At 38.1% G+C, this 16,561-nt stretch overlaps 1 protein-coding gene across 5 annotated transcripts in view; it reads right to left on the bottom strand.

The window, feature by feature from the left end:
• Positions 1–16,561, bottom strand: part of TINAG (tubulointerstitial nephritis antigen) — an 81,187-nt gene that overhangs the window by 12,326 nt on the left and 52,300 nt on the right. The window lies entirely within an intron of this gene.

Here is a 16,561-nt window from a genome sequence, read left to right on the forward strand (position 1 = left end):
GTTTTCTGGGCAGACCAATTCTCTTTTAGTGAATATAGATCCAGACAGATAAAAACAAAGTTTCTAAAAAATGTATGTAGTACAGCCTACTGGAACAGGAAATTTCGAAGGAAAACAAAGTACAAATGCATAAGAAAGTCTGATGCAGAACTCCAAACTTTCTTATGAAGGAAATGAAAGTCAGATAGGATACACGCATAAAGAAATCACCAGATAAGCCTCCAGTCAATAACAATGATATGACTACTCTGGGTATAGGATTTTGTGTTCAAAGGTGATGGCAGATAGATTTTCAGCTCTCTTTATACAAAATAATTTGAAAAATAACTGCAGTCACAGTGAGGCAAAGATATGCAGGTTGTTGTTGCTTTATGAATGTTCTATCAGGGACACTTAGTAACTTCATTAAAAAAATAGATACTCACACCTAGTGAGTGTGGTGATATTGAATATAATTAAGAACTATCAGAATGTGTGAATTAATAGTAGATCAAAGGTGAATGAAAATAGACTGCCTAGGAAAGCACCATAAAATGAGAGCATTCTCCCCTTCCATTTCATATTTTTAAAAAAGATTTTTTAAATTGATTTTTAGAGAGAGAGGAAGGGAGAGGAAGAAAGAAAGAGAAACATGTGCACAGATTGATACCCAACCAACTGAGCCACACTGGCCAGGACTAAGATCAGGTACTCTTATTGATATGTTCTGCATAGGAACTACAAATTTTATCAAAGTTTGGAGAAGCAGAGGGAGATTTCCAAAAGATAATTTTTGTGTGACAATGTCAGAGGTAATTGTGTACTCCTAATATTAATTAGTCATCCAATCAATGATATTAATTGAGTTGCTGACATATCACTAATCCTACTGTATCATAAAATTCAGGAAGCATATATATTATAAGTATAATATCCCATGTAATTTGACCAATAAATAAAGTATGGTTGAAATTGATAACAAGGTTGTGCCCAGTTTATGCTCCAGTCAAAATGATATGCTGTTGAACTGCATTTACTATATTGACAGAATATACTTTCCACAACCATGGGAAATGTACAGGGGAAAGAGTGAAAGGCCAAAACCAGTCATTATCATCAATGACAATTAATGGGGTAATATCTATGAGGCTATACTTTGAGGAAAACCTTTAGTCCTTCGATGTTAGAAATAGAAATGGCTTTTTATCATCTCATAAAATATTAGCATTGGAAGGAGACTAAGAGATTATAGTATACTCCCGGGGTTGGCCAACTATGACTCACAGGACAAATTTGGCCCACTGCCTGTTTTTGTAAATTAAGTTTTATAGAACAGTCAAGCTCATTCATTTCTGCATCACCTATGTCTTCTAGTGGCAGAGCTGAACAGCCAAGACCATATGGTTCCCAAAATTAATCTAACTCTTATCCAATTTCTTTGCTTCATAAATAAGACAATTGAGGCTAAAAGAGGCTAAGTAACATTTCAAAATTATATGATAAGTGGATAAATTGTCACTAGTGTCTAAGGAGCAACTAATAGCAAAAGTGATAAAAAGTGAGACGAGGAGGAGGCAGACATGGGGAGGCATGGTGGGCCTTGAATGATTTGTAGTCATGCCAAGAGGAAATGAGGATATACCTGAGAGGAGAGGAAGAAATAATGCCAGGAGTCTCTGTGCATTCATAGAGAAATCATGAAAGGTTTGGAAGGAGTAGAAAGGTAGGCAGCCATAGAAAAATTAATCTGGTAATGGTTAACAAGAGGAACTAAAATGGAAACGTGTGCGGTTGGAGGCAGGAAGAACAGTTTGGTCATTATAGCAATATTCCAACTAGGGTTGCATTCATCCAACCATCTCATTTGTAAAATAACGAATATAATTATTACAATAATGGGATTAGCAAGAATAATATTAAATGCATCAATATCACAAATAGTACTGATCCATCATCTGCAAAATTTGTTTTCTTGCAACCTTTCTCTTTTTATTGCAATATAAACTTGACCTGACCTTCTCTTTGATCTTATTGAAGTAGTCAGTAACATTCTACATGTTTTTGTTCAGAGAAGACATTATAAATAGCCATAACCACACATGCCTTTTAAAATTTCCCAGTTCGTTCATTCATCAGAATTGTCATATATATCATATTTCTGGAGTACAGGATAATATCCTGATGCAAGATTCAGAAATGGTAAGCTTGTATCATATGTTTTTAAAAACGTACAGTGATTACCCTGAAAGCACGCTGTCTTGTCACACTCCAGTTGACAGAATGAAGTCAGAAGCCACTATAATTCCTACTCCTGATGGTCCCTTCCCCAATCACACATCTCTGGAAAGTCACAAACATACATTTTATCTGATCTCCATGTCAATTCTACCATATTTGGCATTTTGAGAGCAACATGTACCATAGAAGCTATTAGATTATAACATAAAACCTCCAAAAATAATTTATTAAACTAATTTGGAAGGTAGCACTGTACCAGGAGCTAATAAAACTTCATCACACAGGTCCCCAAAATATGAAATATACATAGACATTATAACTCATCTCAGCAAGAGGTAAAATATACTTTCTCAATAAAAGTATACTTTCTCAGTTCTCAGCCTTACTATAACCCATTGCTCCCTCTCTCTATAAATCTAAGGGATTTGTCTATACTCATTGTCTTCAATTGGACTATTTGTTCATGTATCACATCTTTCCTTGGTGTTTACCAACTAGGAAATTGTTATTTCTAACCCCATTGATTTCACACAATGGGATAGAGTAAAAGACCAAACTACTATGACTTATGTAGCTTTCTTGGTAAAAGTAGAATCATTATCTAATTTCATGAAAATTTTATCACATTTACCAAAGAAATTAATAATTTCCTCCTACAATCACATTTCTCCTTTTCTTCTTATCCTTACTCATCTACTCGTGTTCCCAGAGTAAGTTGAATGAAAAAAATAAATAACAATGAATTGGAATAATACATATATTATATCATAGATAGGACTCATTAATGACATAATTAGAATCAGCTCTAAATTATACTTAAAAATAATTCTGAAAGCAGATTCAGATTAATAAAAAATGTTAAGTATGAATTTTTATAAAATTAAAAAAAAGTGTAAAGCAAATAGCCTACTAGGTGGCAGATACACTGTTTCCTTTTATCCTCACAAGACCGTGAGGAAACTATTATCCCACTTTAATAAATGAGAAAACTGAGATGAGAGAGATTAAATACCCTTCCTGCGATCACAGAAGGAGAAGGACAGAACTAGCATTTGAACTTGAGGTTGACTCCAAAACTCATGTTCTTTATGCAACATAGCATTATCTCCAAACCAAGATGAATCCTGCACTGTCTAGAAGCAAAACAATTTTAGAGTCCTTTGTGTGCGTACACATATGTACATGTTTTATATATGATATAAGCATGTTTATAAGCCACGTTTTCATGAATGTCAAGACTTTCTAAGAATTCTTTTTAAAACAACATGTGCACCAGGCCTTCACCTAAAGAAAAATAAAGCTTTTCTTTTTTTCCATTGTTGCTCTGTTTTGTATGAATGGCAATTACAGGGTAGAATGGACCTGGTCAGTGTTTGAGATGACAAATCAATGAAAGACCAATGTCAAACAAGAGAAGACAAATGGAGCACAAAGTGTCCTGTCAATATGATTCAGTGCTGACAGAGAAGGAAACACAATTCAATCAGCACTGAGAATACAAGAAAAATAAAAGCCATTTATCAGTTTCACTGTCCCAGGTTCCTCTCCACCTCCACTCTCTGTCAGTGAGTTCAGGTCAAAGGATCCCAAAGGTCTGTAGAACCTCCCAGTGGCTTATCTGGATGACTGATTAATGGCTTTGTAAACCAGTGACTCCTGTTTTATTTTATTTGTAAAGAATCTCCATGTTATTCATCTCAGTAATTCCAGCACCTAACAAGGTGCATAGCATATGATCATTGCTCAATAAAATTTGTTGAAAGTTTGAGTTGAGAGTAAATTTGGGGAGCATCTATGTCAGCTGAATAATTGCATTGTTCACTTTCTAATTAAGGTTCAAATATTTTTAGAAGTCATCCTATATAATAAAAACCCAGTGATCAAATGGGGAGAGTGACCAGAATGACCGGTCAACCAGTCGCTATGATGTGCACTGACAACTAAGGGGCAGATGCTCAATGCAGGAGCTGCCCCCTGGTGGTCAGTGCGCTCCCAGGGAACACTACTCAGTTGACTGGGGTAAGCAGTTACTCAGAGGGCGAGTCCACAGCTGTTTGGCTGATGGGGATGAGCCGCTGCTCCCACAGTGGGCAGATCCTAGCAGGCCATGCTCCCCACCAGGCACAAATCCCATTCACTGGGCCGCTAGTTCAATATATTAGCCAAAGGATTCTCTTAGCCTTCATATAATGGTAATGATTTAGAAATATTTTCATGAAATTTAATACATACACAATATGAAAATATATGAATGGCAAGTAAACTCACATAAGAGAAATAAAATTCAACAGGACTTAAGATGGAGATAAAAGAATATTCTAAAGTAATTTGCATCTACAATTATAATAACAAATACAAATACAAATATTAAGCAAGAAGAAACAACTTCCTATTAGTCTTTCTTTTTCAGACTTGGATATATGTTTTATATGACCTCTAAGCAACATTTCACACTAACCATTACCACTTCTTGGAACCCTCTCTCTTCCAGGTCTGTGTGACACCAAGCCTGGTTCTCCCTCTCTCACCAGTTTTTGTTCCCTTTACTATCCTTTCCTTCATATTTGATCTTTAAATGTTGGGGTTCTTCAGGTTTCAGTCTGTAATCTTCCTATCTACTCACATGGCTTTAGCCATCATATAAGTCAGTGGTTCTCAACGTTTCTAATGCCGCGACCCACAGGTTGAGAACCGCTGCTGTAGAGCCTAAGACCATCAGAAAACACATTACGATTCATTAACAGTAGCAACATTACAGTTATGAAGTAGCAACGAAAATAACTTTATGGTTGGGGGTCACCACAACATGAGGAACTGTATTAAAGGGTCACAGCGTTAGAAAGGTTGAGAACCACTGATCTAAGTGATAATCATTTTCAGTGGTTTCTCCTTGAACTTACAAAATTCTATGGTTTCACTCCATAAATGTGTATATACATACAGTTATAATTATACTAGAGGCCCGGTGCACATGCATGGGGGGGGGGGGATGTGTATGTCCCTCAGCCCAGCCTGCACCCTCTCCAATCTGGTCCCCTCAAGGGATGTCTGATTACCCATTTAGGCCCAATTCCATGGGGCAGTTGGACATTCTTCTCACAATCCAGGACTGCTGGCTCCCAACTGCTCACCTGCCTAACTGATTGCCCCTAACCACTTCTGCCTGTCAGCCTGATCACCTCCAAACCACTCTCCTGCCAGCCTGCTTGATGACTAACTGCTCCCCTGCTGGCCTAGTCACCCCTAACTGTCCTCCCCTACAGGCCTGGTGCCCCTCCCAAATGCCCTCCCCTGTAGGCCTGGTTCCCCACAGCTGCCCTCCCCTGCAAGCCTGGTCCCCCCCCAACTGCCCTCCCCTGCAGGCCTGATCCCCAGCAACTGCCCTCCCCTGCAGGCTTTTCCCTCCCAACTGCCCTCCCCTGCAGGCCTTGTCTCCCCCAACTGCCCTCCCCTGCAGGCCTGATTGCCCACAACTGCCCTCCCCTGCTGGCCATCTTGTGGCTGCCATCTTGTATCCACATGGGGGTGGCCATCTTGTGTGTTGGAGTGATGGTCAATTTGCATATTACCTCTTTATTATATAGGATTATTATATAGGATATATGTATACATACATATTTGACATTTCCATTGGGAAGTCTCCAGAAATCTCAAACTCAATATATCTAGATTAAACTCTTGCTTTCCCTTCTACCTCCATCTGCATCTCTTCCATTGTTCTCAAACTGTACAATGTGTTATTTAGCACATCTGTGCAATGTGTTACTCAGAAAAGATATTTAGGACCTACCCTTGATACCTGTGCAATGTGTTACTCAGAAAAGATACATGGAACCTACCCTTGACACCTCCCTCTCCAATCACTATCCCTTCCAACAAATTACCAAGTCCTATCAATTCTACTAAAAAACATATACATGTTTGTTTATTCATATTCAAAACTTCCAACCTAGTCTCAGCTACCATTATTTTTTTTTTTTATTAGGACCTTCCACATTACTTTCCTAATTGTTCTTCCCCTTCCACTTTCATCTCCATGATTTCATTCTCCAAGGATCACATAAAGTGATCTTTTTAAAAAAATGCAAAATAGGTAATTTTTCTGCTGAAATTCCTTGAAAATAACTTCCCTAAAACTTGGGATGAGGTTCAAAGCCCAAACTGTAACTAACAAGTCCCTGCAAGCTTTGTCTTATGCCTACTTCATTTCTTGGTTTTCAACCACATTTTTTATACCTCTGTTTCTCAGCTTTCCAATAACTCCCAGAAAACACCAAAACAGTACCTGAGAGGAGAGAGTGAAGCTTAATATTTGGGGCAACATACTTGTTCTAATAAGAGTGTAATAATTTACTGTGGAATAGGAATATTTGTCCAGTAATGTTGAATGCTGATTGGCACTTGGCATCATGGCCTATCTCAGTGCGGCAGAGCTTGAGTGAAACAGTCAATATATCATGGTTATGGAGCTAGCAGCTGTACACATCAGTGTGAACTTGAATTCAAAATGTAGGCTGGGGATTGTACCAGAGACCAAGGAGATAATAGGTGATGCCAAAAACAATCTACAACCCTGTCTATTGACAACTACAAAGTCTGGATAGATTTATTTCTGTTCATGGAGGAGATAAAAGAGGGAACCACTTTTTATTTTTTTGGTAAGAAATATTTATGCACCAGAAAACCATTACATCTGTTATTACAATAATAGTAAATATGCCAAATATTTAAATACTACCTAATTTAATATTCTCAAAGTAAAAAAGGAAATACAAAAATATTATTATCTTGCAATGCAAGATGAGCACTTTCACATATTGTATTTTTATCCCTTCTACATTCCCACATACAACTTTGTAAAAAACAGTACACATGAAAAGGAAAATGGGAGGGCTTGCAACCTAGTTCAGTATCTGGTTAAAACTGTAGTCTTACTTCCCCACTCAGACTGACTTGGGCGGAGCTGCGGAGCATGACCCCAAAGTCCCACCAAAACTGACTTGGGCGGAGCTGCGGGGACCCTCAAGGGCCCGCCACAGGAGGAGATATATAGGTCAGAGCCTCCCCACCAGTTCAGTTCAGGCTTTGGATCCAGAATTCCCCTGGACTAGCAGATCTGCGAAATAAAGGTTAAACTTTCCTCCCTCAGAGTGCTGGCTGATCATTCTCCCATGCATTCTGCCACATCACGCACATACATAGAATAATATCCATATATGTATTATACAATTAAATGTGCACATAAATATAAATGGATATAACCCACGGTTTTTTACTTAAAACATCAGAAGCCTTTTGTTAAAATGCTTTTTTAAATTTATACACTTTAAAGAATATCCTATCAGGAATAGGAGTATGGTGTTGAGTTCATGGATGTGAAGCACTTAAAATAGCGCCAAGCAACTTAAACACTATACAGAGGAGTTAGCAACAATTGCTACTACTTTTACCGTCATCATCCTGGTTCATGGGTCAACAATGCTCAACCACTGAGAAACACCAGCCAGGCGACCTCACTTATTTCTTACAACACCCTTCCATGTCCAACTTACATAAGGCTAAACAGAGCTAACTAAATGGTAGCAATAGGTTTTTGATATAGATGTGTCTGACTTCAGTACACATATTTTTTAATGCTGTGTTGTGTTCCAGTGGTTTTACGAAAAAGATTAGTGGTGAAGTGCCTTGAGCTGAGTATTGATTCTGCAACTAACCAGCACGTAATCACTGGAAAAACTATGACTGTGTCATCTTTTCCATTAGGTTACTGGGTTGATAAAATCCATGGTCCTTTTTAGATCTTAGATAATAAAATATTTCAAGTTTGGAAAATGGTAAATTTTTATACAATGAATCAAATTATTATTTTAATACTTCTTTTATATATAACATTATTTATTCTCAAGACACTTAAAACTGGTAAAAAAAAGTGAAATAAAATATTTTAGCATTCAAATAGCTTCAACTTGGAAAGTTGCATGTCAGAAAGATATAAAGATCTGAGGGTATAGAGAAGAGGGGGAAAAAGGATTACAAAAGTAGAATCCTTGAAAAATAAGTACAGGCTACTAAATAATAGTCTTCAAAAGGTTAAAAAAGTTATTTGATCTTTTATAAACAAAACATACTGGCTCCAATTTAAATTTTTCTCTGACTTTTTTAGTACCATTAGAAAAATAAATAGTAAAAATAATTGGATAAACAGTGAAAAAATGAAAGCAATGAAGCAATGTAAACACCATCTAGCATTAAGATAAAGTGGTAGAAATCGAATAATAGATAGAGACTATTTTGAACAATACACACCAGAATCAAGAAATTAAGAATTTAATAAGCCACAAAAATGTATTATAAAGAGTAGGGGAAGGGTGGATTATATATTATGTGACCTTGGTGCTTTTAAGCTCAGAGTTTGGAGGAAAAAATAGATAGTTACTATACATCATTCACCCAAATATCTTTCAGGTAGATTGTTGACTTAATTATTTTAAATATAGAACATTAAAACCTCAATTAAAAGTTAAAATGTTGTTCAGGTCAAAATCATTAAAAATAAATTTATAAAAGCCAACCACAAACTGGGATTTAGTCAATATTATAAAAGGGTTAATGCTACCACTTTTACCGAGCACTATGAGCTCATAGATATCAGAAATTTAAAAACTAAGACTCTATTAGGAGAATGAATAAAATAAAAGAATAAAGAGTTTACAGTAGGAGAAATACAAAGAAATAATTGAAAATTCACCTGTTTTCTAGAGTCATTTCCATCTCTACTTCTCACTTATTTCAACTCAAATGCACCAATACACTCTTAGGTGAGGTTCCCCTTCTCTCTGCTTCTATACAGTTTCAGCCCATCCATTTCAAAACCACTGACTTACATTATATGTTTAAGAGGATTTCTCTACTACTACTCCATTTTAAACCCTTCAAGTGGAGGCTAGTATTTGTATGTATTTCCCAGAGCTCAGATCTGCCAATGTGTCAGGGAAAGAAAGATTCTTTTTCCATTTTGAAAGTTATTTAGTTTCTGCTGCTTGCCTTGTAGCAGAAACTGAATTTCAGTTTATTGAAATCCCATTTCTTTTTTGGATGACAATTTCTGATCTCAGATATGTCTCATCTAAAAGTAGCAGGATTCAGAACTAGGATGCTGAACTGAACTGTGTGCAAATGTGAAAGATTATTTGGTCTCTTTATTGGGAACATCACAGGATGAGAGGTAGAGGGGTGTCACACAGACACTTCCTGGCACTCTCACTGTAAAGCAAATTATGTTGAGGCAAAGACACACAAATTAATATAGAGATAACAGAGGGATGTTAAGCAACTCAGACACAGTGAAATAGAGTTAGGCTAAGCTCCAGGATAAGTCATTCAGTAGGAGAATGCCTCTCTGACTTGGCCTACTTCTTAGATTCATTTTTCATTAGATTCCTCCTTCTACACTCAATCCATGTTGAGTTCCTTCCAATTCCTTAAAGATGCCATATTCTCTTTCACTGTGAGATTTTGCATGTGCTGCCCATTTTTCCTGAAGGATACTCTTCTCTTTCCATATACCTTCTAGAATTTCTACTTGCTAAACTAACCTCCACAGCAGGTGCCACCTCTTCCCAGAGTCTTCTCTGGCCCCAGAATTGGGTTTATGTGCCTTCCTGTATGAAGTACATCCTCACTACTCAGTATAAATTCCTGTCCTATTTCCATCTCCATGCTTCAGACACTGTGTATTAGCATCTGCTGCTTTCTCTTTCCAGCCCCCTCCCTGCCCTCCTTGCTTGAGGACAGGAGAAGTATATTATTATATTACTGGCATTTGTATTCTTAACGTTTAGCACAATACTTCATACCTATTATGTATTTAAAGTTTCTTTTTGAAAAATTAAGCAAAAGACTTTTTTAAAACATGTGTTTATTGATTTTTAGAGAGGAAGGGAGAGGAATAGAGAGATAGAAACCTGGAGACGAAAAAAACATCCTATCTAATAAAGTAGTAATATGCAAATTAACCATCACTCTGCTACACTCACCAGCCATGCCCACCAGCCAATCAGGAGTGAGTATGCAAATTAACCCAACCAAGATGGCTTCAACCACAGAGAGAGCAGGAGGGAGGCTTGGGTTTCCCTGGTGATGGAGGAAGCCAAGCTTTCCACACACCCTGGCCAGCCCAGGCCTCTGTTTAAGGCTACAAAGTTTCAATTATAGAAGATAAATAAATCCCAACAAAAATGGAGGCAGCCACAGAGCTGGAGAGAGCAGGAGGCTAGGGTTGCCCCTGGTAATGGAGGAAGCCAAGCCTCTGCAGCCCTGGCCTGCTTTGGCCTCTGCTTAAGGCTACAAAGTTTCAATTATAGAAGATAAATAAATCCCAACAAAAATGGAGGCAGCCACAGAGCTGGAGAGAGCAGGAGGCTAGGGTTGCCCCCGGTAATGGAGGAAGCCAAGCCTCTGCAGCCCTGGCCTGCTTTGGCCTCCGCTTAAGGCTACAAAGTTTCAATTATAGAAGATAAATAAATCCCAACAGAAATAGCTGCTGCCACAGAGCAAGCAGAAGGCTTGGCTCTGCTCCAGGCTACAAAGTTTCAATTGGAGAAGATAAATAAATCCCATATACCAGGGCCTCCACTTGGGTCGCTGGGGGGTGTAGCCAGCCTGCAAACCACCACAGGCCCCTCACCCAGGCTGCCCCACGCCCCAAGGGAACCCCCACCCTGATCTGGGACACCCTTAGGGCAAACCAGCTGGCCCCCACCCATGCACCAGGCCTCTATCCTATGTAATAAAAGAGTAATATGCAGATTGACCATCACTCCAACACACAAGATGGCTGCCCCCATGTGGTCAAAGATCCTTCCCCCATGTGGACACAAGATGGCTACCACAAGATGGCCAGCAGGGGAGGGCAGTTGGGAGGGACCAGGCCTGCAAGGGAGGGCAGTTGTGGGTGATCAGGCCAGCAGGGGAGGGCAGTTGGGAGGGACCAGGCCTGCAAGGGAGGGCAGTTGGGGGCAATCAAGCCTGCAGGGGAGGGCAGTTAGGGGTGACCAGGCCGGCAGAGGAGGGAAGTTGGGGACAAACAGGCTGGCATGGGAGCAGTTAGACATCAATCAGGCTGGCTGGGGAGTGGTTAGGGGGTGATCAGGCTGGCAGGCAGAAGCGGTTAGGGGCAATCAGGAAGGCAGGCAGGCGAGCAGTTGGGAGCCAGCAATCCTGGATTGTGAGAGGGATGTCCGACTGCCCGTTTAGGCCCAATCGCAGTGGATTGGGCCTAAATGGGCAGTCGGACATCCCTCGAGGGGTCCCAGATTGGAGAGGGTGCAGGCTGGGCTGAGGGACACCCCCCCCCCCGTGCACGAATTTCATGCACCAGGCCTCTAGTTATCAATAGGCTGCCTCCTGCTCACTCCCTACTGGTGATCAAGCCCATAACTCAGGCATATGTCCTGACCAGGAATTGAAACAGAGATCTTTTGATTCCTGGCTTGACAATCAACCACTGAGCCATAGCAGTTCGATGCAAAAGTCTTTATGTAAAGATTAAAGATGTATGGTCAAAGCAAGTGAGAATAGAATTTTAGATAGAATAAAAGAATATGTTTATTTTTCCCTAAGAAAATTTTTATTTAAAGAAAAAATATAGCAATTGCTTGAAAAAAATCTATGTGGTAAACAGACACTGAGTGGATTGTGATACTGACCTTCCTTTTTCACATATATGTGAATGTAGTATTGGGAGAATATTAATTTTGAAATCAGAAGGATTTGAAAAGTTTTCTAAAACACTCTCAGTTTCTTATATCCGGTAAAATGGAATAATTTCCATTATATAAGCGTTTTACCTGGTAAGTATGAGGACTGTGTGGTAGTGCTACCTCAGTGTCTATGGATGTTAGTTACTACAAAATACATTTATTAATTTAATCAATCTCATAGAGCAGTAATTCTCAAAATTTCTCTAAAAGCAGAACACACAATCACAGAGGGCCTGGGAGATGTCAACCAAGTTAGCACTTCACATACTCAAAATGTGAGTCTTTGGATCTTTTCCTTGAAAATATATGCAAATTTGAAATTCTACCCCACTATTTAGCTCTGTTTGTTCTGATATTAAAATGTTCTTGCCAAATTGTTTACATTTCCCTGTAACCTTTGCAACTGGGCCAGAGCCATGTGAATGGGTTCTAGCCAAAGGAATGTGAATGGAGTGAGGAGAACCATTTCTGAGTCAAGGCTTTAAAAGGAGTATAAGAAACCCTCCTCCTTGCCCTAGCTGGTTTGGCTCAATGAATAGAGCATCAGACTGAGGATTGAAGGGTCCTGGCTTAGATTCTAGTCAAGGGCACATGCCTGGGTTGCAGCCTTGATCCCCAGTAGGGGGTGTGCAGGAGATAGCTGGCCAGTGATTCTCTCCCATCATTGATGTTTCTATCTCTCTCTCCCTCTCCCTTCCTCTCTGAATCAATAAAAATATATTAAAAAAATAAAAGCTCTACATTAAAAAGAAAGAAACCCTCCTCATGCTCCTCTTCATTTTCAATAGGCTGAATGAGATCACAATATATAATCCTAAGAGGTGGCAGAGCAACAAAGTAGAAAGAGTTTGGGGTCCCTGAAACCATATGAAGAAGAACTACCCTAAAACTAGAATCACCCACCTTGAACTATTTATGTAAATAAGAAATAAGCTTCTATTAATACATTTGAAGTATTAATTATTTTGAATCTATCTGTTATAGCAGCTACTCAAAACAGGGCACCCCCATGCCCCCAAAAAAGAAAAAGCTAAACATTGTGCAGTTGAAACATATCCCAAGACCCAAATTAAATGTTTTTGTATTGTTTATACAAATTATCACACATTTATTTTCATTTTCTAAATAAGTGTAGTTGAAATGTTTATTAAACTGTCTTAGACCTTGCCATGCATTCAAAACCTCTAATTAAAACATCTGCTCAGAATTGATCAATTTGCCAGGGGTTAAACATAACATAGCATGAAAATTCAGACTTAACATTCAGTGGTTATTCAGAAAGAAAGGGGGGGGGAAGGTGAACGAGGAAATACAAGTGGTGACTCCAATAAAGCTTTGTCAATAACACTACATAAAAATTTGTGCTCCTGGAATCCTTGCTACTTATGGTAATGTATAGAAAATATAGAAAAAATATACTAGAAATTTAACTCTGAAACATTATTTTTATTTTCTCCTAGAGAACAAGTACCTTTAACTACATAGCTATAGATAGGTAGATTAATATCAAAGATTTATGACTATAAAGTAGAAAATTAGTTCTTAATATAATTAGGCAATAATATAGAAAATTATGGCTCTATAACACTGTATTCATTATCTTTAAAATATCAGTTCATGTAATATCATTATTACATGATTAATTTTTTCTCAATAAAAAAATCTAAAAGGTAAAAATAAATTAGAGAATCATAAAATCACTGAGATTAGAATTAGCACAGCGTCTACTCCAATCATTTTTCTCCAAATCCATCAATCCTTCTCTTTTCATCACTCTTATTAAAGCTTCCTGTCATTCAGCAATACTTACATTAATATTCATATCCTAAACCTTTTGTTTTTCTGACTCTTCATTGCACCCATCTGGAAAACTCAATTGGGTAAATTCAACTACCCAGTGCTCTTTGTGTACACACAAGCAGCTGACTACAACACACAAGAGGGCAGAATGGTAGCATTAGTAATGCATGGCAATCTCTTTAGGTTCCTCTGGGCAGCTCTCTCTCCTAAACATCTAGAGAACCATTGCAAAGCATCTCTATTCTCCTCAAATTTCTGATAATGCATCCCTCCTACCATCTTTTCCCTCTACAGATGACCTTACCTTCTACTTTCTAGAGATTAAAAATGAAGGTATCTGGTAGGACCTTTCCTCAACTTACTACTATCTTAAATGTTAAAACAGATTCATTGAAACCTGTCCTCTCTGCCTTCTCTCCTGATACAATAGAGTTGTCAATCTCTCTCTAAGACCAACCCCTAATCCTTCCGGCTTTCTGAAAAATCTTACAACAGCAATTTTTAAAGTAAAATCTCCTAGGCCTCTTCTCTTTTTTTGTAGGCTCATCGTTTTTTTAGCCAGTCATTAAATATTGGATTTTTTTTCATGGCTTAGTCTCAATCAACCTTTCTGTTTTTCTTACTCTGCTCAGTCCTATCCATCTTCAGCACTTATCTTGAGGCATAAGAATCCCTCCTTTGGAAAAACTGCAGTTTGAAATTCTCTGCTATTTTTAGAAAGTCCCTTGCTCTATAAGTCAACTATGTTATTTTTAGACGGTCTCTTATTCTGTAAAATATAACTTTGTTTTTTAGCTTGAATAATAGAAAAGATAAACTTAAGTGTCTGACCTTGCAAGCTAGCCATCTAACATAAGGGGCTGATATGCCAATACTGATAATACTCCCATGCCAGGTGTCTTGTATAGATATGATATGTACTAAGGTTACAGGTGTTTGTTAGATATGATATGTACTCAAGGTTACAAGTTGTCTGCAAAAATAACGTACACAGCCGAAACCGGTTTGGCTCAGTGGATAGAGCGTCGGTCTGCGGACTGAAAGGTCCCGGGTTCGATTCCGGTCAAGGGCATGTACATTGGTTGCGGGCACGTTCCCAGTGGGGGATGTGCAGGAGGCAGCTGGTCGACGTTTCTCTCTCGTCGATGTTTCTAGCTTTCTATCCCTCTCCCTTCCTCTCTGTAAAAAATCAATAAAATATATATATAAAAAAAAAATAACGTACACAAAGACCCGAGAAGATATAAAAAGAGAATGCTTCTTCCTTTATTTGCTCAGAATTTGAAAGGCATTTTTCTCTGAGCCCACCAGTGTATAATAAAGTGTAATTCCACCTCTCTCAGCGCTGCTTGTTTTTTCTCCGGTCTTCTGCAATAATCTCTTATAACCTTGAGATCAGTATCTGTCTTCTCTGACACCTATCTGCAATTTTATGTCTTAAAGACACCTCAAAAATCATCATGCCCAATATTTAACTTTTCTGTCTCATTGTCCATGCTCTATTCCAAATCCACATCATGTCTGCCAGCTTTTCTCCTTAAATATTTTTGATCCATTCATGTCTCCCCAACTCTCCCACCATCTTACCAAGTCTAGACCGTTATCTTTAACTTAGATACTACAATTTGCCTATTTACATAGCATTTTTATAGTAAAACAATCTTTAAAAATAATACAAAGAAAGATCATGCCACCTTTCTATTTAAAACACTTCAGTGAACCTGGCTGCAGTGGCTCAGTGGTTAAGTGTCGACCTAGGAACCAGGAGGTCACAGTTCGATTCCCAGTCAGGGCATACGCCTAGGTTGCGGGCTCAATCCCCAATGGGGCAGAAGGCAACGGATCACTGATTCTCTCTCATCACTGATGTTTCTATTTCTCTCTCCTTCTCCCTTCCTCTTTGAAATCAATAAAGATATATTTAAAAAAAGAAAAAGAAATAACTTAAATGACTTACCTTTGCTCTTAAAATGCTTAACTAAATGTGTAACATGCTTCACTAAATTCTGTAAAATGGCTTACAAATCCTTGCCATCTGAGATTCAGCAATCATAGCACTGTGTTCATACAATGTTTTGTATCCTTCTGACCACAGGTTCTTTTACACAACCTGCTCCTTTTGCCTGGTCCTAAACAACCCATAAATCTCAGCTCAGACTTTCTTCCTCAGGGACATTTCTCAGATTCTAAAGTCTAGATCAAGTATTGTATACCCTCTTACTACTTTCAACCCTGCTTTTGTAAAATGTATAACTTTACATTTTTTATGTGTTTGTGTTTGATATCTAATTGCATTGTGAAATCAAGGACTGTTGTTTTATTTTTCACACATTGCCTATTACCACAGCACCAGGAACAACATGAGTTCTATTTTTGTTGAAAACACAGAAAAAAAAGGAATTTAGAAATCATTCTATTTGTGCCCAAATCTAAATCATTATAATAGATATGTATCAAAGTTTACAGAAATCTCTTCCTTGATTTTTGGATGATTCACTCAAAGCAGATGTCTTCACAGTCACTTATTGGAAACTTGTTTAATTTCTATAATTTTGCAGCATTTTAAAATGTATTTTGGGGTGTTCAATTTAATTTTAAAAACTGGCATTATCTTTCATTATGTACTTGAAAAACATCTTTGTTATTCTGTAATTGGTTCTTCCTGGATTCTTTTCATGTTTGCTTTCCTTTCAGCTTCCATTTCACAATGGTTTGTCTTCTGAGTCAGTACACAATATTTATATAATGTGAAAAAGTTGATATTGTTGACATCAGACACACAC

The sequence above is a fragment of the Cnephaeus nilssonii genome (assembly GCF_951640355.1).
Source record: "Cnephaeus nilssonii genome assembly, chromosome: 9".
NCBI classification, from domain to species: Eukaryota; Metazoa; Chordata; class Mammalia; order Chiroptera; family Vespertilionidae; genus Cnephaeus; species Cnephaeus nilssonii.